This window comes from Meriones unguiculatus, chromosome 10 (genome assembly GCF_030254825.1).
Source record: "Meriones unguiculatus strain TT.TT164.6M chromosome 10, Bangor_MerUng_6.1, whole genome shotgun sequence".
NCBI classification, from domain to species: Eukaryota; Metazoa; Chordata; class Mammalia; order Rodentia; family Muridae; genus Meriones; species Meriones unguiculatus.
Window position 1 is genome coordinate 2,112,309 of NC_083358.1, and position 24,758 is coordinate 2,137,066.

Here is a 24,758-nt window from a genome sequence, read left to right on the forward strand (position 1 = left end):
GCTACCTGCTTCTGTCCCTGTGCTGGGAGTAATGACGTGTCATCACGTCCTTCGAGTGGAGAACGTTTTAGCAGATGAGTTTTAAATGCGGACCTTGATGAGTGAGCCAGCCAAAAGCACTGTTCCAGGCAGAAGGTGAACACCTACACACACACACACACACACACACACACGGACATACATGCATGCACCACTACACAGAGACACACACACGTGTGCACACACACGAACAGGAGAATGCACACACGCACATGCACACATACATACACATATGGCTGCACACACACACACAAAGGCAGACAGACAGATAGACACAGGGAGGCAGCCCCTGCAGAGCTGCTCTGTGTTCCCCTGCGATACAGACCTTCCTCTGATTATGGAGCTGTCTTCTTAGGAAGAAGACATCTTCGCTCAGCCTGAGCTGCCTCTCACCAGCTGTGTGTGACTTGGGGCACACTGCTTACCTGCTTTGTGCTTTAGGCTTTTCATTTGTGAGGCAGAGAGCACAGCACCCTTGGAGGTCAGCGTGAGTGGAGAACGCGGTTCTGAGCATACTAGGCTCATAAAATCTGCTCGGCGGCTCTAAGTCAGCGTTTGGCCAGACCGCAGGGAACATGGTGGCTGTTAGCGATAAAAATGGACTCTGGGCACTGAGGGTCTGCTTCAAGTCGTGACGCGCCATGTGCTGTATTGCCCTGTGGGAGAGCAATGCTCGTCCTTACTGTACAGCACACAAGCTCAGCGTCCCGATTCCATCCATCCAGGATCAGAGCAGCACCGGCTGGATGTTTGGGGGACACTGGTGCTGCTCTGCAGGGACACCAGAAGTCACGAGTGGAGGTTGGCAATGAGCGGGGCCAGGTGGCCACGGAAACATCTGCCTTTCATCTTCACACACGACAAGCACACGGCTCTGTGGAGCCCTCCTCAGCACCTGCCGGCAGCTGTCTCCACCCCTTGCTTGGGGAAGCTGGTGCCTGTGAAGCCCATGGTGGGCGTGTGGCTCTTGCTGGGTAGGTTAATGGGCAGGGCCGGTGTGCTGAGCTGCATGGGACAAGGAAGAATCAAGATCCTCCTGTCCTCGTGATTTGAAGAACACGCTCACGCAGGATGTCAGCTTGGGTCCCTCACTCTGCCTTCGTCTCACTCACCGCCCTCCTCAGGGAAGTGTCTAACTTGAGACCTGAGTTGGAAACGTGAGTCCTGGCAGGGGCATGCTGCATCTGAGGGTCAGGACATTGGTATATTATGCTGACTTTCCTGGAGAGATGTGAACAAATTCATCCTGGGCAGGCTGAATCACAGACCAAAGTAAAAATTACCCTGAAATCCGACTTGGTGAAGCAATGAACAAGGTGATGGGGGATCACGGATGACTCAAAGGAAGCGCAGACTGGAACTCCCACCCCAGGATGGGTGATACCCTGAAGCTATGCCTTCGGAGTGTCCCACAGCACCTTCAGGCAGCTGGGCTGCTGGGCCAGTCTCTTCATCCCACTCCTACAGCCCTTGGGAGCAGCTTTGTGTATCTTGTAAGCTTTATGAGTTTCATGAGACTTGGAAGTTGTTTGTTTTGTTTCTGGATCCTTGAAAGCTTCATTTACTTTCTGAGTCTTAACTTCCCTCCCATATGGTCCAATTTAGAGGAAATTGCCACACAACAGATATATTTGGAAGGAGGAAAGAGTCCCCCAGAGCACCACTGCGGAGTGACGCACCCCTGCAGGGGCCCCCAAACACCTGGGATGTCTCCTGTGAGGAAGATGCGCCCTGAGGATACAGTGAAGAAGTCAGAGCCTTCAGCAGGTTGCCTGCAACCAGGACGTCTACTCCCTTCCTGTCAGTTGAGCCTGTAGTGTATGCCTAGCCACTCAGAGATGTCAAGAAGCACCGGAGGCTAAACACAGGTGGTGGACAGACCCTCAAAGCAGGTGGCCGCCATTTTGTTCCATCCCGACTCACTCGGGTGTCCTCCTTTTCCTGCTGAGGAAGGGAGGAGCAGAATGAGGAAGTTGCTCTAACTTCTTCCACCAGCACTCTGCCTCCTACGGTTCTCTTGGAGTCTGCATTGTAGGCGAGCAGAGGGCAGTCCCCCTCTCAGCAGTGGCCAGAGGGTATCATGACACAGGTGAGGCTCTGGCACAAAGGGCCACATAAGGGCCCACTGCTCCCACGTGGGAGGCACACAGATTTGCCTCTGGTTAGACACATGCATTTCCAGCCACCTCTGGGTAAGGGGTCTAGAATGTTCTGCCTCACGCTGCTGTTTCCCAAACCTGTCCAGAAAGCTTGAAGTCCTGTTTACTCTAGTTGTTTTCTAGAGCGCTCCATTTCTCTCTGCCCAGTTGCCCATCCATCCATCTGTTCAGCCCTTTTGTTAACCGTGTCTTTGCTGTGGGTTGGGCCTGGGCTCTCACTGAAGGCTTTCTCTCCTCAGCCCTGGCTCCCCAGGCCAGGGTGCATGCACACACATGGCTCATCATGTCCCTGTCACATTTTGAAATAGATTCTCACTCTTCTTCCTGTGCGTGCATTTCTTCCCATGACCTCATGCCTGCAGAGAATGTTTGGGGCACTGGCTTACAAAGTGCTCCCTGTTCCGAGGGTTCCTGGTACCTGAGCTTTCCTGCTCAGAGGAAGGAGCGGCCAACGGTAGAGCCAGGCCTGGTCTCTGCTTTTGCCCCCACCTAGAACCTCACTTGTAACTAGCAGGACAAACCCTTGGGGTCAAAGTCTCATACATTGGTCATTCTTTTTAAAAGTATTTGTTAAAAAAAGTTAAAGTATATTTTAGTATTCAAAATGATGGATTTCATGATGACATTTTCATACATGTATTTTGTACTTCTTCACCCAACTACCCTCCCCTGTCCTTCCCCGGCTCCTCACTGGTCTCCTGCTTTCATTACAGGTATAAATGTGGATGTAGCTAAGTCGAGTTCTGTATATGACAGAAGATTATGACATTTTATCTTTCTCCCCTTCCTATCCTTTACCCTGTTTCATTCTTCCTCCCCATCTCCTTTAGGTTCTCCTTCCCCCAGAGTCCCACTTCTACCTTCACCTCATATATATATTCTGCGTTTAGAGATTCATGTCATAGTCATGTACATAATACGTATACAGTCCAACTGCAGAGAAGCTACCTGCAGGAAAAAAAGTCAGAGTCACTTTCCTCCAGAGACAAGTGGCTTTGCTGAGATTAGCCACTCAGGGAAGCAGCACCCCCCAACACCCACAACATGCCTCTGCCGAAGCAAGCGTGCATGCATGTACCTATGTGTGCACATGAAAGCATGCATGTATAGATGTGCATGTCTGTGCAAGCATATATGTGCATGCATGTGTGTGCACACATGCATATGTGCTTGTGTATGGGAGCATACAAGCGCATCTAAGTGAAAACAACAGCGTTTCTGGGCTGGGTCTAGAGTGCTTGGCTAGCAGTGCAGTCCGGTCCTGCACTGACGTGGGGGCAGCTGTTACTGTTTCAGAAGGAGAACCAGGAAAGCAGGCGGGGTGCCAGGCTGGGCGGCTGCAGAGCAGGGTGCATGCTCTCCAGCCTGTTCTTTCAGGATTGTCTGAGACCAGTGCGTGTTCTTGCCACAGAGGAGTGCTCCCTGGGAGGGGATGGCCAGGCCAGGCAGGAGTGGCCAGCCTGTGGGGGTGACTGCTCCTCCAGCCACATGTTCTGCTCCCTGCTCTGACTCACAGGAACTTTGTCTTTTTTTTTTTTTTTCTGACTTGCCTTACCTCTCGCTGTAGCCTGCATTCTGCACTGCATCTTGTTGACGTGGGGAATATTCGGAGGCAGGGAGCTATTTTCAGGGAGAAGGGAAGGGATACAGGGAGGGAAAGAGAGAGAGGGGGCAGGAGGAGAAAGGGAGAGAAGCATGTTGCTGACGTCAAAGAAGACCGCAGTCTTGGGGTAACATTACTGGTACCCTCACCGCCCACTCCTAATTTACTAGAAACCAAAGAGCCTGTTTGGAAACCCATTGCTTTGCCTGCTCTTCCCCTTGTTCTCCTTTGACCAATGGGGCCATTAATTGTTGGGAGTTTGAAAGCTACCTGATTCCCTGACACAGAGGGGATTTCCATGAGTCATAATTCAGTCTCTGCTTGTGTAGCTAAAGTAAATTGATCCAGCTGATGGAAAAGGGCCCCTGGGGACAGAGAAGTCAGCTTTGCAGCTGGGGCAGCTGCTGGGGTTGTCACGTGACTGGCTGTGGTGCTCAGGCTTGCTTCCCCGCCCCCCCCCCCCAGCAGGGCAGTCTCGTGATCTCCCTGCACCCCTCGGAATCCCTGCCTCCCTCGCAATCTCTTCTTTGCCTCCAGGAAGGCCCTTTTGAGCCTGCCTGGCTTTGTAGGGGAAGGTGATTTTCTAGGAAGTTGGCCACCTGTTTCTCAGCTTGAAGTGCAGGACTGGTCCTGGGAGATGGCTCCACTGGCCCGAGCTAGCCACACAAGCGTGGGGAGTTAAAGCCCCAGAGCCCACATAAAAAGGCTGGGTGTCCTGGCACGTGCTTGCAGCCCCAGCACTGTGGAGGTGGACAGAGGCAGATCTCCAGAGCTTGCTGGCCAAATTGGTGATCTGGAGTCAGAGAGAGACACAGGATGGATGGCTACTGAGGAACATTAGCCAGGGTTGGCCTCTGGCCTCCACAAGCACTGACACACACGTTCAGGACCAGAGTACAGCAAGACTGGCTCCGTCCTGGGGATCCTCTTTGCTGACCTGGCAGCCTCCATGCTGCTTTGCTGAACCTCCCTCCGTTCTGTTGTCCAGCCACACAGGGCCTCTTCACAAATACAGTCTGGCAATAGCAACTTGTAACCTGGAGCTCCAGAAACAGCCACCCAGATGGTAGAGTTCAAGCTGCCGCCTGGCCAAGGCTGCACAAAGTTAATTTTTATCCCAGTAAAAAATAATAAACACCGCATTAGCAACTGCATGTTTGTCAGTTTGCAGTTCGTTTCCAGCCAGGCCATCTTCCTCCTGTGTGTTTTTACTGCTGGCTGACCATATGTGGCTATTTAAACCCTGGCCTCAGTCGCATTTTGCGATGTTTTCCACCTTAATTGCATAATGCCATTTGGCTCTTTGTGCTTTGGCCTTCAGATAGCACATCTGAAAGATAAAGAAACTGCGGTAAGGCCGTAGGACTTGCGAGGGGCGTCGCCTGGCAGCAGAGGCCCATACTGCTGCTTTGGAGAGAGGCCCAGCCTACAGGAGTCAGCTCCCCTTCTCCGGGTGGGAATGGCTCTGTTGTTTCCCTCTCTTCTTATGGGTGGCTGGTACCAGAGGAGGTTATGAGTGCCGTTAGGCCTGTTGACCAGGAAGATGTCCTGTCAGACAACACACGTGTACAAGTGGACTCCAGTGTGCTCACAGGCCCACAGCTCAGCCTTTTCTCTTCCTCTCCAGTGCGTTGTCTGGCTTTGTTCTCGGCCCCATCGACAGTGTTGCCTGCTGTTTGTCACTGTTCCAGCCAGGGACACCATTTGGCCATGATGAAACGTAACGATCGATGTCTGTGTTCGAGCGTGCGGATGGCTGAACCCCTCCCAGCCTCTCAGGGCTCCTTAACTGAAGGACACGCTAGAAAGTGATGTGGCCACATGGTCAAGGACAGACCTCAGCGGTTCCTCGGGGGACAGGGGCGTGAAAGAGCTTACAGGGGCACACGGCAAAATAAGCCCAGCCTGTCTTCACCTTCGGGGGAAAATAAGTTACTTTTTTGGCAACCTCGGATTTTTCTCCCAGAGAAATGCTAGGGGAAAGTTGTGTCCTTCCAGGGCTCACGGGTACCTGAGGATGTGTATTCTCAGGACCGCTCACGGCCTGTGACAAGCAGATCCTCAAAAGAGTCCCCTGTAGGTAGGTGGAGCAGTTTGGCTGGGACTGGCAGGCAGTGGGTTGAAGGTGCTTCATGAAACCCCTAGTATGAGGCAATGTCCCATTTCCCAATGGCTGGTTATGAAAGCACCGTCTTTCTTGGGTTAGCCTGCTGGTCCCAGCCAGGCTACTTTTAAAAGTTTTATTTATGTGCACGTATGCCTGTGTGTTTATGTGTATGTGTGTGCATGTGTGTATATATGTGTGTGCATGTGTGTGTATTGTGTGCATGTGTGTGTATGTGTTTGTGGGTGTATGAGTGCCACAGCTCCTATGTGGAGGTCAGACAACAATTTCAGGAGTCAGCTCTCCTCTATATGTGGGCCTCAGGGACCGAACTCAGGTCTGTGGTTTGCTGGTTCCTTTAGTCACTGGACTACCTGAGTGAGCCCTGAATGTGTAACTTTTTAATGATTTAAGTGACATAGTCGATTTTCTTATTATCAAATATGTTGTACCGGTGTGTTTGATTTAGAAACGTTGCCTTGGTTTCCCCTTGTTATTTCCCCTCCATTACTCCAGTTCCTTGTGTGTGGTGTTGGGGACCACACACAGGGTCTCTATGCACCAGGAAATACTCAGCCACTCAGTGAATCCCCAACAGTCTAGTCAGGCTTTCTATGGCTCCAACAGAACACCATGGCCAAAAAGTGAACTGGGGAGGAAAGGGTTGGTTTGGCTTACACTTCTACATCACTGTTCATCCCTGAAGGAAGTCAGGGCAGGAACTCACACAGGGCAGGAACCTGGAGCAGGAGCTGATGCTGGGGCCATGGAGGGAGCTGCTTATTGACTTGCTCCTGTGTCTTGCTCAGCTGCGTTCTTATAGAGCCAGGACCACCAGCCCAGGGATGGCACCTCCCACCATGGGCCGCGCCCTCCCTCAGTGATCACTAATTAAGTAAAAGCCTTACAGCTGGATCTCATGGCGACATTTCTCAGCTGAGGCTCCTTCCTCTCTGATGACTCTAGCTTGTGTCAGGTTGTCACAGAACCAGCCAGTGCGCCAACCTCTCCAGCTCCCTTTGCAATGGCTGAACTCAGATTTCCAGACCACATCTTCCTGCTTCTGCCCAGGGTCTCTGAGATCTAGAACTTTCTGAGTCTGTGGCCCCACGAGCTATGCTATACTGGCGATTTGCACAGTTGGCATCTTCTCTCACTGCTCTTGAGAGGGGCCTTTGTGGGGTGTGGTACAGCAGGAAATGTTCCCTGTGTGAAGGTTGCGGGAAAAGTACGAAGGGCAGGGGGGCTTTGCGGCTGCAAAAGCAGGTCCTGATCAATGGAACCTGAAGGTTTGTTTCCATGCATGGTGAGGGGTGGGTTAGTCAGGGCAGGGAAGGTGGGTGGCCTTGGTGGACGCTCACTGAAGCCTGCAGCCAGGAAGTGCGGGGAGAGGGATGACTGGCTGAGCTCCGTGCTCTCTCTCTTTCCTGTTTATTCATCCTGAGGACTCCTACCGTGGGGTGGCAGCACCACTGTCAGGGTGGGTCCCTTCCAGTCGAAAATCTCCGGAAACACTTCACAGATTCTCGAAGAGGCCGTCTCCCGGGTGAATCCAAACCCAGTCAAGGTGACAGCGAGAACTTAACCATCACAACATATGGGGTTTCTTTAATATATATATATATATAAAATGTATATATATAATATTATATATATTTAAATTGGGGGTGGAGAGATGGCTCAGCAGTTGAGAGCACACGCTGCTTTTTCAGATGACCGAGTCCCTGGCACCCACATGGTGGCTCATGACTGCCTGTAACTCCAGTGTTGCGAGATCTAATGATCTTTTCTGGCCACCCCAGGCATGCACATGGCACATGTACCTACAGGCAGATAAAACATTTACATGTTTATCTGTGTATGAGGTATGTGCCTCAGCAGACGTGTGGAGGGCAGAGAACAACTTGCAGGAAGCAGTTCACACACGGTGACCGGGGTCAGCTGTCGGTCTTGGTGGGTGGCGCCTTTTCACCGAGTTATCTTGTTGTCTCCTTGAACATTTCTTTTTCCATGTGAGGTTTTCTTAAAATGATTTCAAAACAGAAAAGTGTGAGAAGCAAAACAGAAGGCAAATTTGGGGAAGTTCTGGTTTTGTCTGTCCCTCTGAGCAAGGGAGAGAAGTAGTATATTCTTCTGGTATACGCGAAATTTTCCATAATGAAAACTTAAAGTGAGTTTTCAAAGACGCATCCTGCAAAGAATCGGAGGCTGCACCTTTAAGAATATTTGCAAACACTTTCAGTCAACAGGCCAACAGGCTTGGTGACGGTCAGCAGGATCTTCCAGGAATGATGCATCAGCTTCAACAGAAGAACCCGTTCCCTGGCACCCTCACTGGCATGAGCTGGTCAGCCCAGGAGGGCAGAGGGCCTGTGGCCTCACAGTCCCAGAGGCAGGCCTGGCAGGCCCGTGGCCTTGGTGGTGGCGTCAAAGGGGAGAATCAGTGTTGTTCCCCTAGGGAGGAAACAGCTTCGGTGTTCGCAGCAGAAACAAGTGGGCATGTGAGCGTTCATGAACACACTCAGCTGCGGTCAGGCAGCACAGCCCCGATGGCCACATGGGAAGGGTCAAAAGGCAAGTCCACATTACTTTGGGCTCATTCGGACACGCTGGCTCTCCCAGTGATATTCCCAAAACATGGTAGTAGAGCAGGATGGGCTCCATACAAGACAGCGAGCCTTTAGTCACGTGGTACTGAGGCTGACTGAAAAGGTCTGCTGGGCCCGTGTGGGAACTCTAGAGTTCTCTGGAATTATTAGTAGAAAAAGTAATTCCCCTCAGTGTGCATTACATTATGACACAATAAACTGGCCATAACCTTGGGTCGATTTACTTCTGATTTTTTTTTTTAATGTGGCTCCATTCATGTCCCACATTTTCGAAGAAAGAGAGTCAGAGTTGTTTGGAAAGAGCCCCCTCCTCCATGTGAAAAAACAGAAAAACAAAAAAACCTCCCACAATGGTTTTGGAGTATCTATCCCAGCATTTCAGTACTGTCAGATTTATTGGAATGTAGAAAAAATAAAATAAACAAAACACCATGTGCTCAAACTGAGAGCAGAGTCTCTTTTGGACGATGTGTTTTTCTGATGAGCTAAGTGTTGATTCTGACCCAAAAAGGCTGGAAAGTGTGAGGTTAGATAAGAGTCTGTGTTCCAAGCCTGTGGTGTGCTGCGTGCAATGGGCGAAGTCGGTGGCTGCGGCTGCAGAATCCCGTTCACCCTGGCTGACCCTCCCTGAGGTGAGCGTCACCTTCCAGAAGCCTCTGCTCTCTCCAGGCCTGCGCCCTCCGGGGGCTGCGGGCAAGGCCAGGCATCTCGGACCAACCTGCCGGCTCTCCGGCTCTCCTTTAACAACGGCAAGTGGCCCCTGTCCAGGCCAGAAGTGAGGCCGGAAGACGGAAGTGAGGCCGGAAGCCGTCCATCCAATGCAGTTGTTGGGTCTGGCACAACCGTTCTTTGCTGAGCTGAGCAGAAAAGAGAAATATTTCTCTGTGGATTTGGCTCAAGGTTCCACAGTGCAGTTCTTTCTTCTGCACCTTCCCATTGGCTCCAGGGAAAAACAAATCTTGCACGCCCAGTGGAGCTGTCCTGGAGAGCTGACAGGCTCACCGGAGGCCCTGGGGGAGCCCTCTGCCCACGCTTTCCTCTTACTTTGCTTTTTCCAGCAGCTCAGATGAGCAAGCTCGTGAAGTGACCGGGGCTGCCTTTCGGTCCTAGTTAAAAATTTCCAGCAGATTGATTACACATCCTATGATAAACGCGACAGCCCCCTGTGAGCTGTGATTTGCAGTATTTGCCAGCGAGTGTGTGCATGAGCGTGAAAAACAGGCTGGCGGTGGCCGAGGCCACAGGGCCGCTTCTGCAGGATTCTCTTCCGTGCGGCTGTCCGTCTCCAGGGCAGTGGATGATGGCATCTGCAGGGTGCTGGGCTGCAGGGCTTCGTGTGCCACACGCTTTGGCAGCCCGGGTTCCAGGGCCTCAGAGGCGCCGTGGGTGGGGCGGGAGAAGGTTTGGGCTCTGAGCTGCCCTCAGGGGTGGGGGAGTGTAGGCAGCTCCACAGGTCCATGGCAGGAAGGTCTCCTGTTTCCAAACCCTCCTAAGCAACACGTGGCTCGGGGAGGGAGGGCAGCGCTGCGGCTTGCTGATGGTGTTTGCCTACCGATGGCCCTGCTGACGCAAGGCCGCCGGGATGGCCGTGTGACCGCAGGCCCGACGGTTACCCCACCGCTTCCGCGGCCAGCCGGGGCTTTCTGGACAGAGGAGAAGTCTAAAAATTTCCCTTTTCATTTCCTCTCTGCTGTGACTTTGTCATTTTTTGAGAAGCTAAAAGGGAATTTTGCTTACACGGTAATCTGGCCCGAGCGGCTTCCTTTTCGCTCCTCCTAAGTCCCACCCCCCAAAAACCCAAACTTAAAGACAAAAACACAACTTCTTCCACACTTACCCACTGACACCGTGGGACTGGGTTTGGTTAATCTGCTCTTCGGGGCCAGACATATAAACAAGTGGGTCTTTAAATGCTGGGTACCTTTGACACACTCCTAGCCCTTCACCCCCACCCCCTCACACTCCTGACCCTTCCTCTGTGGGGTCAGGGTGGGGGCCCAGGGGGAGTGCTCCCTGGCCTTCTGGAATCTTCTCCCCGAGCCTGCGGAGGCCCTGCGAGCAAATGCTCTAGGATATCTGGTGGATTCAGGGATAAGTGGAAATGGAGCCGTTCACGAGTGGCGTAACTCGCTCGCCCCAGCGTGGAAGGCGCTGCTGAGCACAGGTGTGGGGTGCTGGAGCACCCCAGCTAAGCCCCAGGGAGAGGCTGCTTCTGAGCTGCTTGATGGAGACCCTGCCTCTGGGTGAAACTCTTCCCCGCAGGGCAGACAGGCAAGGACAGCACGGCAGAGCCGCAAGCCCAAATCCTGCCGGTTCCTGGTGCTGGCATGCTTTGCCCCACATGCTGAATGTGCTTGTTTCACTCCACGCACATACACGTCCTCTATGACACTGGGCTCAGCTCCAGAGCTTCCTTTAACGATGACCTTTGGAGGCAGAGTGTACTCAAGACTCCAGAATGTTAACAACCATGCCTCACTCTCACCACATCATGCCATTCTGCCGGATCCTCTGTGCTAGGGACCGAGAACCTGAATCCAGAACCGGGATGGTTGCACACCTCCGAGCCTGAGGAATCTGACCCAAACATGTCTCGGAGGCCACGAGGAAGCAGTTAGCAACTGCCAACATTTTAAGGTTTCAGAGAGAGCAAGAGAGATGCAAGCCTACTGTGTACACACAAGGCCACACTGTGCATGCACAGGAGTGGGGGTTCTTGGGACACATGGTTCTGGGATCTTCAGGGTTTAGTCTTGACTATAAAACCATGTGAACCTTTGCAGATGATGGCCGTACCCTTCTGCACACCAGTCACTCTTGGACTTACCGAGCGTGAGCTAAGTGCCAGGGACTGTGCTGTACTTCTTAGGGATTGCAGCAGGAGCAACAGCCCATATCAGAGACACCTCTCTCCCCACTGGAAGTTGGTTGGTCCCTTGGCTTCAGAATTCACAGATAGAGCCCTGACTGTACACGGCTTCACGCGTTTGCATTGCATGGATGCAGTTACCACATGCGCGAGTGTGTGTGTCCACTGGGCGCCTTGTATGCACGTGTGAGCACGTGCTCAGAATACTAGGACATGCATGTGCTCTGTGTGTGCATCGTGTGTGTGTGTATCCTTGCAGCCTTGCTGTGTGTAACACACCGGGTGCCACAGATATGGACAATGACAGGAGGTGCTGGTAACTTCCATATGTGTGCACGCACAAACACATGTACTTTGTGGTTCTTGGTGCAAATAGTGCTCTGGAGGCATCTAAATTAAGCCTGCTGGGACCTGGGTCACCCAGCGTGGGTGCCGCTTCTGCTGTCTGTTGCCGGTAAGATCTCAAAGCAAGCAACCTCCTTCCTCTCCTGTGAGTTAGCTGTCTCTTTCCCCTTCCTCCTTCCCTCCCTCTTTCTCATCCTTCCTTCCTTCCTCCCTCCCTTCTTTTCTCCTTTCCTTTTCTTCCTTCCTTTCTCCTTTCATTCTTCCTTTCTTTCTTCCCCTTCCCTTCTTTCCTCCCTTCTCCCTCCTTCCTTTCTTCTTCATTCCCTACCCCCCTCCTTTCTTCCTTCCTCCTCCCTTTCTCCCTCTCCTCCTCCTTCTTTCCTTTCTTTCTCCCTCCTCTTTCTTCCTCTGTCCCTTTCTCCCTCACAACCTTTCTCCTTTTCTTTTCTTCCTGACTTTCTTCCCTCCTTTCTCCCTTCTTTCCTCCTTTCTTTCCTTCCTCCCTTTCTTCTTTTTCTTCCTTTCTTTTCTTCTTTCCTTCTTCCTTCCTTTCTTTCTCCCTTCTTCCTCCCTCCCCTCCTTTCTCCCTTCTTTCCTTTTTTCTTTCCTTCCTCCATTCCTCCCTCCCCTTCCCTTCCTTCTCTCCTCCTTCTTTCCTTTCTTTCTTCCTTTATTCCTTTTTTCTTTCCTTCCTTCTTCCCTCTCTCCCCTCCCTCCCTTTCTTTCTTCTTTCTTCTTCCTCCCTCCCTCCTTCCTTCCTTTCTTCCTTCTTTTTGTGAGGAAAGATTTTGTGTGGCAAGCTGACTGCGAGCTTGCTGTATAGCTGCGCTCCTGATCCCTCGCCCACCTTTGGGATTTCAGGCATGCACTCCCATGCCTGGATTTTGGTGAATTCTTTTAGGTTCCTTCTGTCTTCAGCCTCAGGGAAAGCATTTTGGGATTGAGAGTATTGGAGCTAAGGCCCTGTACATTCAGGAGACAGAGAAGGGGAAAGTAGCAGCAGGGCCAGGATCCCAAAGATAGCACAAGTGTGTATTCAGAAAACACAGCTCTGTCCCCGGGCAGGACTAGGGCTGCCCCAGTTTCCTGCCTAACCTTACTGTAAGTGCTGACCCACTTCTGGCTATTTTTATTTGTTTCTTTGAAAATGCTCACTGTGCGATTACAGTCTACTCCTGTCAACTTTGCTCTGCTCCCTCCGCCCTGCCATCTGAGGCCCAAAGAGCAGCTCTTCTCTCCTCAGTGCCGCTAATTACAGGTGAGCACAGAGCCACAGGACAGTAGGGTTCTGTTGGCGAATCGACACCCAGGTGACCCAGTTCTTCACAACCACAGACTCGGGACAAGTGGTGTGCGCAGAGCTCTGTACCTGTGCTGCCTTTGTCTGGAGTTTTCCTCTTTGAGGCAAACCATGAGAGCCGGCACCTTGCCAGGTCCTGGTGTGTGTGTGTGTGTGTGTGTGTGTGTGTGTGTGTGTCTCGGGGCGGGCTCTGGCCTGGGCTCTCTCCTCAGGCTTGCCCTTTGGGCCCAGGGTGCTGAGTGCATTCGTTCACTTATCTAGGATTGCAGCCCAGGTCAACAGTGGGAGCAGGAAGTGGGGTCGGGCGCAGCCTGGCATGCCCAGCGTGGCTATTTACCCTTCTCTCCCAGCAAACTTTGATTTTCTCTCTACTAAGTCGCCGCGGAGGATGTGGCTCGGGAGAGGTTTCGCTTGGCACCCAACCCTAAGTCACAAGTTGATAAGGAGGCGGGGGGAGGGGCGCCCTTGCCCTGCTCAGCTTGATCATTAACCCTGAGTTTGCTCTCGGACTTGCTCTCCGAGGGGCTGCTGGCCCAGTGCTGGGCAGGTGGCCAGTCTCCGTTAACGGGTGTGCCGACACCCTCAGCTGACAGGCCTCCTGCTCCTGGCCGGCACAGGCGCAGTGCACACCCCGCTGGGGGTGGAAGGTGAGCGGCTCTGACTTCACACGTCTTTGGCCTGAGCTTCCTCCAGTGTAAATCAGAGTAGATAAGAAACAAAGCGAGCTCCGAGCTCCAGGGTGGCTTTGGGATCCAGTGAGGGAGCGAGTGAGGGGGGCTGGCATGAGCGTGGAGTGGGAAACACGGGAGCAGGGTGCATGAGCACCGGTGTCACAAGTCACTTCCGTGGCGTGGGATACAGCCTGTCTTCTCGCTCCAGAAAGTTCTCCAGAGTCTTCCTTAACATAAAGGACTAGAGTCAAAGAAGTGTGTGTGTGTGTGTGTGTGTGTGTGTGTGTGCATGTTACTGGGGATTGATTAAACCCAGGACCTGGCACATGCTACAATGTGCTCCACTGTTATGCTATAGTCCTGCCCCTCCCCCCCATTTATTTATCTATTTATTTAAAATCTTGTTAAGTGGATTAAGGAGGGCGATTATCCTCCTACCCTGGCTCTTCTGGAGCAGCAAGGGTGCAGGCCTGCACCACCTGGGCTGGCGCAGAGAGTGTTCACACCTCACAGAAGAAGGACTTGGGGGTGTTGGGTTAGGGTTTCCGCTCTTGACAGCGCTTCCTCCTTAAATCCAGTCTTCTGCAAAGCCAGAGCGAACCGTGAGGTTAAAGAGGAGCCTGGAGGACCCTGGCCGCACAGCAAGGGTGACTCACGGAGATGTGAGCAGGAGAGCCGATCCTGTGCCTCAGGGCTGAGACAGAGGGGAGAGCATCCCCCAGGACCAGGGCGTGCAGGGCCCGCCCTTGTGCTGCAGAGCAGAAGTCTGTAGTCCCCAGAGCTTGGAGGACAGAGGCTCCAGGCCAGCCCGTACTTCACACCTTGCACTGCCAAGCCTGGTGATTCCAGACAGCGTCAGTGGGGAAACCTCCACCTCTGGGCAGCTGGCCCTTCTGCCCCTCTCAGGGCACATGGGGGAGTGGGGTGAAGGCACAGAGACAAATGAGTCCAAGTTGTTTCCTGTCTCCAGCGGTGACTGCAGGAGACAGGCACTTGAGGGATCCTGGGTGCAAAGAGACCCTTGAGAAAGAGGAAGAGGGACAGGCTGGTGTCAGGCGCCCTTCGGAAGGAGATAGGCTTTCCAAGACTGCAAATCAGGAGCAAACCGTGAGAAGAGAGAGGAGGCCGGAGGACCCTCAGACAGACAGATGCCTTCCCCTTCATGCAGACCTGCAGACCACTGCTTCTGCCTGCTCTGCCCCTACCCTGGTGGACATTGGCCTCTTCAGGAGCCATTTTCCTGAAGTCTGGTGTTTACTCATGGGGCAGGGTTATCTCATCCTTGAAATCAAGCAGTGAAGTGGACAGACAGATCTGTGCCCATTCAACAGATGGGGAAACTGAGGCTCCAACAAGGTTCAGGAAACTTTTCTGCTTTGGAAGCAGAAAAAGGAGGAGAATCATGGACTCATTTGTCATTTAGCCCTGGAGTGTGCTGCACTGTAGCTTCAGGAGCCTGAAGCTTCTGGGTGATGCCCACAGAGGAGGCAGCAAGGTCCTTCAGCTGTTGTTTTATGGGTACATAGTCTCACCCCCAGACTCAGTAGACCAGCTTGGTGTTCCCCACAGCTAGTTAGTCCCTCCTAAGAACTAACAGGTCATCCTGAGAAGCCTTGACATGCACCATGCAGGCAGGCCGAGACCCTTCAGACAGCGCCTTCTCACGGCGCGGGCTTCGCTGTTCCCCGCAGAACACCAGCTTCCCAGCAGACAAGGTCTTAGCTGAGCCATGAACTCGGCCCCCGCCTTGGTTCCGGGCCCCAGCGAGGCTGGCCCACTCAGCCAAGCGCCGCCTGTAGGAAGGCCGGTTCTGGAGCTTACGCTGTCCCACACACTTCTCTAGCACAAGCCCGAGGAAACTGCAAGGAAACAGGAGGAAGGTCGTTCCCGGGGCCAGCCTGCTGAAGGAGGACATGGGTGACAAAGGACCCTTATCTGACTCAGGACCTGTCCCTCATGTCCTCTGGGCTAGAGCCTGGGCTGAAGGGCTGTCCTGAAGGAATGACTAACCCCTGACCACAGGCGGCTGGGGCTGGTCAAGGGCCCAGGCCTCCTAAGGACTAGCGAGCAGGGAACGCCCAGGGGCTTAGATGACCAAGATGCCAGCTAGTGGCCGGCTCCCCTACCGCCCCTGCAGTTTGGTCTCTCCCAGAGTCCGGATTCCACAGATGTCTGCCTTAGAAGGAAGCAGCGGCCTGACTGGGTTATTTATGTGCGAGGCCTCGCACAGTATCTGCCTTTGTTTCACAGAGCGGCGGCACAAAGCCTGCTGGGAAGGGGCAGCGTTCAGTGGCTTGCTCAGGAAATTGGAAATCGGAGCCCTGGGATGCCCCCCCCAACTCATGCTTAAACAAACCCAACACACACCCGACCTTTGCTCCCCGCATCTGCGGCAGGCTTTACACAGCAGCAGCCCCGTCTCCCGCCTTCTCTGCTGGCATAGGGCTCACTGAAGGTCAGCCTACCGTCAGCTTCCTGGGGGACAGAATCCCCAAACGCAAACCACACCAGGCTGTAAGCTGTGGCTCTTTTCCTTCTGAACAAAGTGAATTGTGAATTTTTTTTCCCCTCTTGAAATTTCCCCTCCATGATATTCATCAGTGCAGAGACAGAACATTTGGCAAAATTATTTTAAGTAGCTCTCCAACCTGTGATCATAATTTCAAATCAAGGAATTTGCTGAGCAGCTGTAGGGAAGAGCAAGGCGTCTGGGAGCGATTTCGGGCCTGGGGGAGGGGCGGCTGTGGCGTTTAAGGCCAGAGGCAGCTGTGGACGGTGGCCGTGCGCCCTAGGGGGACCTGGCCGTGCTGGCCTGGGGCTCTCGTTTTCATCTACTGGACCTATTTACACAGCACTTGAAAGTGGATAGCGGGGGTGGGGGCTGAGGAGGGTGTGGGTGAGAGGTGTGGGCACGAGGGGTGGCCCCTGCAGTGAGGGCTCAGTGGGCACAGTATTTGCTGTGTAAACGTGAGGCCTGAGTGTGGGTCCCCCGTGCGCACCTAAGGAGTCAGGCGTGCAACCTGCAGTCCCAGCATGGAGTTAGGACAGGAGGGCTGCTGCGCGTCAGGCTGTGGGAGCTGTTCTCTCCTGCCGCGTGGGGCCGGGACTCAGACTCAGGTTGTCAGGCCCCCAACGTCTCTACTCACTGAGCCATTTCTCAGGACCTCGTCTTTGGAAAGGCTCCTGCTGTATCTGAAGCTCCCTGAGTGACTACACGGAGCCCCGGAGCCGTGCCGCTCGCTTGTGCCCAGCCTCACGGGTACCCGGTCCATCCACCTGGTCTTTCTGTGTAGGGTTGGCCCTTGGGAGCTCGGGACCCACTTCTCTATCCCACCAGGACAGGCTTTACTGGTGCACACCACCACACTCATCGTTCAAGTGGGTCCTGGGGATCAGAACTTGGGTCCTTATGCTCGTATGGTGAGTGATTTTTCTCCGTAGCCATCTCCCAGCTCCTTGGTCTTGTTTTCATTGCCCGTGCACTTCCCCTTTGCCCAGAGTCGCTGCCTGTCTTCCTGCTGGAGGGGCACAGCCTGGTCACTGTTGGGTGGCCTCGCCTGTCACGCTTGGGTAAGCCAGTGTTCAGCCAGGTTGCTGTTTCCCTGTTCTTCGGGGTGGCTCGCTCTGGCTCTGCTTTCTGAGAAAACAAGGCTGAACTTTGTTCGGCCAGAGCCCGATTTCCCTGAGGTCTGCTGTTTGCTTGCCAGCCTCCAGCTGCTCACTGTTGTCCAGCTCCCTCACGCTGCTCTCTGTCTCAGCTGCAGCACCCACTTCCAGGAAGGCGGCCATGTGGGGCCCAGCAGACCCGGCAGGCCCTGTGCTGTGGCCCTGATCTGCTGGGCCCAGAGAGACTCGGTGGGTGTGGGTACCGCCAGGAGCAGCATGGCTCCAGGGCGCCAGGGTAGCATTGGTTGACTGACACTTGAGGCTCCTTGTACAGCACTAGACCAGGAGAGGGCAGGCACACACACACACACACACACACACACACACACACACACACACAGCAATGGAAGTAAAGACCAGGAGTAACAAAGCATGGCTTATTTCGGAAGCCCTTGTGTTTTGAAACTCTTCACACTCTTCTTCCTCCTCCTTTTCTTCCTCCTTCTCTCCTCTTCCCTCATTTCCTCCTCCTCTTTCTTTTAACTTTTATTACATTTATTTACTTGTGTGTATGCTATGTGCACCATGAGTGGTGTGTGTGTGTTTGTGTGTGTGTGTGTGTGTGCAGGTCAAGGACAACAGTCTCTCGACCTATCATCGGAGCCTCAAGGACATCCTCAAGTCAGCTGGTCTGATGGCAGCGACTTCCTGGCTGAGCTGTGTCCGCGGTCTCCAGCTTTCTGTCTTCCGGCCATTCCTGTCTCTCTGTGCTTCTCTTTATCTCCCTGGGTCTTTATGCCCTTCTAGACTTTGGGATGATCCCTCCTAAAGTTTTGGGTCCTCTTCCTCTGTCGCACCCCAAATTTGAAACTGGTGTTGGTGTGGCTCTTGAGAATGTGCAAGGAGACACATTCCACAGCCATCCTCCTGCCTCATCTCACACCCTCCCAGCACCAGCTTCATGCTGGCTGTAACCGGCTTTTGATTTTGCCGAGGTGCATTTGTAGTAGCTTGATGTCATTTTTAACCCTCACTGAACGGTGGATCACTTCTTGCAAGCCTGTGCTGTGAGCTTACCTTGCAGCACCACCGGCAATGGCTCTCCCTTGAGTGCCCGCTGGCTCAGATGGAGGGGAGGCTGCCCCTGGGCTGCACAGGGCCCGTCCATCCGCACATTGCTGTGTCCACGCACGGCAGTCCAGACGTCGGGACTGGGACTGAGACAATGAGCGGCACTGTGTTCCTCGGTGTCTGGAGCACCTCACTGGAGTGTCTGCGTTGGCCTCCCAGCTCTTGGTTTGTGTCCTGGGTAAGGCAGCCATTTCCCGCCTCTGGAAGACTTCACCCACCATGCTCGTCACAGGCCGTCCAGGCTGCTAAGCTCCGAGTCTCTCCAGGAGCTCTTGCCTCATGCTGTATTGTCAAGACTGAGGCCAAGCGTTCCTCCGCGCCCTGACTTCCTTCTTTCCCTCCTCCAAGATCTGCCCTGCCCTTCCTTGCTCCCTCCTTCCCTCTGTCTTTCAGCCCTTTTAAAGATGTACAGTAAGCTCCCCTACGACAGGCCTTCAAGACGAGGACTGCTCAGCCTGTAGCAGCTAGGTCAAGAACAGGACTCTCCACGGCCAGCCTCCCGAAGATACCACCGTTCTGCTGCAGAGGAAAAGTCCCTTGGTTTTCTGTCTTATTTTCCCATCAAAATTCGTGCTGAAATAGATGCTTATGGCAGCTCTGTTCCTAACAGCCTCCGGGAGCTGCTATGACACAGACCACCATGTGGCCACTAGCTCCCGGCCACCGCCACGCTGGACTCCCTCATGCCACAACTGACTAGACTATGCGTTACAGCAGATACAGAGAGAGGAACTGGCCGGCTGTGAGGGTGGGGTTGCTACCTACAGGTAGATACATTGTTGCTTGTTCGTTTCCAAGATAAAACAGTTCAATGTTATAATGTTACAGCTTCCCCGGAAGTGAACTACTGAAACCAAGGAATGTTCTTTCCCCAGGAATGGATTTTACTTTACATTCATTGAATTGTTACTTTTTACTTTGAAAAAGTAAATTTTGCCAGGGCCGGGGGTAGCAGCCCATACCTGTATTCTAGCACTCTGGGAGGCAGAGGAGGAGGCAGAGGGGGAGGCAGAGGCGGGCAGATGTGTGAGTTCGAAGCCAGCCTGGTCTACAAAGTGAGTCCAGGACAGCCAGGGCTACACAGAGAAACCCTGTGTATGTGTGTGAGCCTGGGTATACACACTACACACAAGCAGGCGCCCACAGAGGTCAGAAAGAGACAGCAGATCTCTTGGAAGAAGCCATGAGCCTCCTTGTGGGTGCTGGGCTGAAACCTGGATCTTGGCACCTGCAGAGCAGCCAGTGCCAAGACATCTCTCCTGACCCCCAAACATGTCTGGTTTCCTAGTCATGGTCTGGAGGTCTCCTTGTGCTCAAATGGAGCTTATGTTAAAGTCTGGTGATGTATCTGTGGTGTTAGTATCTGCTGGTCATTGCTCTCACAGTCCTTCCCAGCCTTTCCTCCTGATAGTTATTTTGCTCCCACTATGGACATGCTTACAAAGCAAATGGTAGGAATAGTCTGAGGCCTCGGAAGATGTCATGGTCCGCTAGAAGGGTTTACTTTGTTTTTACCAAGAGGCAGGGGATACTAGCCCCTGAGGTTAATTTAAACCAGTTTCCTGTGCTGAGGTGATTTGATGGTACAATGTCCTCAAAAGCTCACCACTTTCTCACTCAAATCCACAGCCTGCTGTTCTTGGGATATGGATTTTGGTGGGTTCTCAGCTGCAGTACCTGTCCCTCTCATTCAGCGCAGTGGGGAGTGCTTCCCAGCCTTGTCAGCTTAACATACAAACTGGAACCATCTGAAAGGAGGAGCTTCAATAGAGAAAATGTCTCCGTGAGATCTGTACAGCATTTTCCTAATGAGTGATTGATGCGTGTGGTGCCGTCCCTGGGAGGGTGGTCCTGGGTTCTATAAGAAAGCAGTTGAGCAATCCATGGGGAGCAAGCCAGTGAGCAGCACCCTCCATGGCCTCTGCATCAGCTCCTGCTCCAGGTTCCTGCCCTGCTTGAGTTCCTGTCCTGACTTCCTTCATCGATGAACAGTGCTGTGGAAGTGTAAGCTGAATAAAACTTTCCCTTCCCAACTTGCATTTTGGTCCTGGTGTTTCATCAATACAATAGAAATCCTAAGTAAGACATCAGGGTTCTCTGCTGCCTGACCAGGACTTGGCCACCACCAGAAAGAAACCATGGCTTCATACTGTCAAAACATCTCCTGGGCCTCCATTTCCCTAGATTCTAGATGGTTAAGTCTTCTATGCTAGTCATCCAATGCATTCAGAGAGGAGAGAGAGCGGAGAGAGAAGGGGGTTCGCCACTTGTGGTGTACACACACGTGTGTGAGTGCAGAGGCTGGGGGAGGGTGTCCACTGTCCTGCTCTGTCACCCTCTACCTCATGACCCCAGACAGGCCGGGCTGGCGGCCACCAGTGATCCTCTCTTCTCTTGTGATGCTGGAGTACAGGTGTGTGTCCTCGCCAGGCTTTCTCCCCAGGTGCTGGGGAGTCAAGCTCAGATCCCCGTGTTTGTGCTCTCTTAGCCATGGAAACGTCTTCTCAGCCCCAGAGAGTCGCTGTTTATATTTTGTGTTCCTTGTACCTTTGGGATGAGTTACCTCGTCTGCTCTGTCTTCCTGTCTCTGGTTTCTGTCGGCAGACTTTTGACCATTGTTTTCTTCTGACCTCTGGGGTGGGAAGGCTTCTTTCAGGCCGTTCCTGGCCTTGTGGGCTTTCTCTTTGTGTTTGTCTAGAATTGTAAATCACCTTCAGTGTCTTCCTACTCACGAGAACCTTTCCTACAAACAAACACATTCACCTGCCTTCTATACAAACAAAACCAACTTCTTTTCTCTGCTGCCTTCCATCTTTCCACATCACTAACCTAGATGGTACTATTTTTGGTGAAAATTCTTGCTAGGTCAGTTTATCAAGTCCTCTGTTTTCTCCCCTAACCCAGAGCCATAGTGGCAAACCCGCTCAGGTCAGTGTTCCTGTCTTGATGGATTAGCTTGGCCAGGGAAAGTTTACACATCTCTGGAGAAGTGTGAAGAGGGCGTGGGGATGGAAAAAATAGAGATGCCGGGAGAGATTTATAATGTTCTACATTATGCACCCGGCCCGGAACTTTCCATGAAGCCTCTATCCTCGCGCCTCCTCTTTCCTCGTGTTTATTGCCAGAGTGTCTGAATGGGCAGCCCAGGCTTGCTGTTTCCATTACTTACACACACTTGTGTATAAAGGGTGAGAAAACCACACTACTTGCCCAGGTTGGGCAGAGCAGAACAGAACAGGGTGGCCTTCAGGCTCCTTGGCTGAGGGTGACCTTGAACTTCTGATCTCCTGCTTCTACCTTCCAAGCATTGGGATTACGGGCGTTCTCCATCTTGCCTGGTTTATGAGGGGCTGGGTGTGGAACTCAGGCTCTGTGTAAGCTGCATTCCCGGCTCTGCCTGGGCCTTTGAAGAGTCTGCATGGCGTTACCTGAAACTCTCCTGCTTGGGTGCTGGGGAGCCTGAGATTCTAGGGCCTACCAACCACTCACTCCTCCCCTTCCACTTCTCTTCGAAAGAGAGCATCCTCAGGCTTCTTGGCCCTCTTGCAGCCTCTCCATTTCTTGTTACAGACTCCTTGCCTTTCTTGGTGGTGCTCCCCTCACTTCTGATGTCTAGAGCTAGCTTTCTGGGCCAGGCCATTCACTAGGGTCCACTTTTGCATTTCTCAGCAACTGCTGTTTATTTTTTTGGTGTCCTAGAAGCCCTTCAGAATCATTATTAAAGCTGAGTTCCTAGTTTCCATCTGCACACTTGCTCTTCCCTGTAACCCTGCCAGCATGAGCGCCTCCTCACTCATCCCTGGCGCCACCCGCCCCTCACGTTAGGCGCTTTTCCTCGTGTCTCTGTTTCTTCATTCTATAGACTTTGCAGGACTCATTTGAATGTCTCAGTTCTAAAAACAACAACAACAACAAAACCTTACAAGTGATATATGAACCAAACCAGCGTGTTTCAGTATTGCGAAGCACGGGTTGAATCTAGGTCTGTCTGGGACCGCCGGGAGCCAAACAGTGCTTACACTGAATTTGTTCTTAATCTCAGCCATAAAATGGGAGGGAGCCTTGCTAACTCACCAGTTCATTGATGGGACAAAACGATTTACAAATATAGAAAACACATATTGGATAGTGTCTTCTGCACAGCACGGCCTAGCCTCAGGTTCACAGTAATTTTCCTCCTCCGTCTCCTGAGTGCTGGGATTACAGGCGTGACGTACCATGCCAGCTCATTAATGAAAATGTTGCTTCAGAATGTAAGCTTCTTAAGGGCATGGCTCAGTTCTGGTCACGAGAGCCCTAAGCACTCGCTGAATAGTGATCAAATGAGTAAATGGATACGGCATAATTTTCCTAACTCCATGTCCAGTGCCAGCATTGTAGTCACTAATGGAAAAGATCAAGTCTAGTCAATCTGTCCTGTCTAGTGCCTCCTGAGCGTAAGTCCTCACTAACTTGATGCCCTGGTTTTATGTTACCCAGGTGATAGCTTAACTTGATAGCCGATGGCTGCTAAGGAGTGTGACGTAATCATGAGCTTCCAACCACTCAGCCTTGACTTGTTGCTCTCCACAAGCTGGGACACATGGTTCACTGTCTAGTAGTTTAGTGGTGACGGCAACTGGCTGTCCTTGGTCCCCAGCTCCCATTGCCTCTTGGTGTGTTCGCTTCATTTCCCTAGGTAGCTGCTTCCTCTCCTCCCCTCTGACCTCTACTGAACAGCCCCGTGGGTTCCAGGCAACCATCTGGTCTACACCTCTACTCTCTTTTCTGCTTTGACCTGCTTCCTCCTCTTTGGTCTTAAAGGTGGAGGATGCTGGCTGCTGTTGTCCTGGGAAACGAGCCCTTGGCTGGAAGGTGGCCCTCCTCCGGGCAGCAGCAGCCCATGCACCTGTCTGCTAGCACAGGCATGCCGAGCGCTTGCTCCCTCTTGGCCCATCAGACACAGCTGAATGTGTTTGGCGGATGCGCTGGCAATTTGGTTCTTCATTTTCTGCTCTCAGCTGAATACAGACCACCTGGCCATGGCTTGGCTCATGTGCGTCCCCGTTCTCTCGGCAGATGGGGTCCAGCATCCGCCTGACATCCACAGTATGTTTCGCCTCTCCCTGCTTCTCCATGCTCCTACATTAGGTAAGTTTTTTGGGGGAGAATTAATGTGGGGTGAGGAACGGGTACGTAGCGAGCATCACATGGAATAGCTAGGGAGATCTCAAGATATTCTCCTTGGGGTGTGGAGCCATGCTGTCTCTATGAGGCCATTTTAGGATTCATCTAAGATTTTGAAACATCTACTTTTTTTGTCTTTACCACGATCGACTGAAAGCAAAAGGTTCTGACAGACTAACTGTATCACCCACGCTAAAGAAGACTGCAAAGGCGGGCTCTCCAGTCTTCTTCACACCCTCTTAAAGATGGCACCCCACTCTGCCAAGGTGCTAAGAACACCAAGAGGGACGTGGCCACAGCGGTGCAGTTCATGCCTGCCTGAGAGGGCAGGCCGTTCTGTCATCCTTCCCTTGAGGGCAACAATGATGTCATTAACTCAAGATGAAATAGCTAAACTGTCTCAAGGTGTAGGAAAAGAAGAGCCCTGAGACCCTCGGTTACATAGCAGGCTCTAATGGATGCTGACGGGGCAGTGAGTCCTACCGCAGTAACAATAAGGAAGGACTTCTCTTTTCCGTCTCTGGAAACATTGGAAGGCAGAATAGAAGTCACATGATGTCAGACTGTAAAAGCAGAACTCTGCAAGAAGAGACTTAAAGGTGGCACTGGGAGGATAGCTCAGTGAGCAGAGCGCTTGTCCTGTCAGCGCAAGGACCCAGAACCCACGTGAAAAAGGATGGAGACAGGCAGGTGTGTGGGTCAGTAGGCATTGCAGCCTGCAGCTGGACCACTGTGAGACCCTGTCTCAAAAAGAAAAAGTGTGGAGAGGAAGGAACCCCACAAGGAGAGCACCAGAACCAGAAGATTTGAACACAGGGGTCTTCCCAGAGACTGATAGTCCACCCAAGTACCAGGCATGGAGAGAACCTAGAACCCCTGCACAGATGTAATCCATGGCAGCTTAGTGTCCAAGTGGGTCCCATAGTAATGGGAACAGGGACTGCCTCTGACATAATCTGATTAGCCTGCTCTTTGATCACCTCCCCCTGAGAGGGGAGCAGCCTTACCAGGCCACAGGAGATGACAATGAAGCCACTCCTCATGTGATCTGATAGACTAAGATCAGAAGAAAGGAGAGGAGGACCTCCCCTATCAGTGGACTTGGGGAGGGACATGCGTGAAGAAGGGGGAGGAAGGGTGGAACCGGGAGGGGAGG

At 52.7% G+C, this 24,758-nt stretch overlaps 2 long non-coding RNA genes across 6 annotated transcripts in view; both read left to right on the top strand.

Moving 5' to 3' along the window:
• The window catches only part of LOC132656775 (uncharacterized), a 31,741-nt gene extending 7,015 nt beyond the window's left edge, over positions 1-24,726 (top strand). The window contains exons 2-3 of the long non-coding RNA XR_009594473.1: positions 23,495-23,566; positions 23,760-24,726. This is a non-coding gene — a long non-coding RNA (uncharacterized LOC132656775). The remainder of the gene's footprint in view (positions 1-23,494; positions 23,567-23,759) is intronic.
• On the top strand, positions 13,553-20,473 carry LOC110554852 (uncharacterized). Of its 5 annotated transcripts, none has more exons than XR_009594472.1 (4): positions 13,553-13,675; positions 16,861-17,554; positions 19,047-19,203; positions 20,066-20,473. It is a non-coding gene; the product is annotated as an uncharacterized LOC110554852 (long non-coding RNA). The 5 variants fall into 5 exon arrangements; XR_009594471.1 differs by lacking the exon at positions 13,553-13,675 and adding an exon at positions 13,787-16,213; XR_009594469.1 differs by lacking the exon at positions 13,553-13,675 and having other exon boundaries at positions 16,596-17,554.
• Positions 24,727-24,758: the final 32 nt, after the last annotated feature.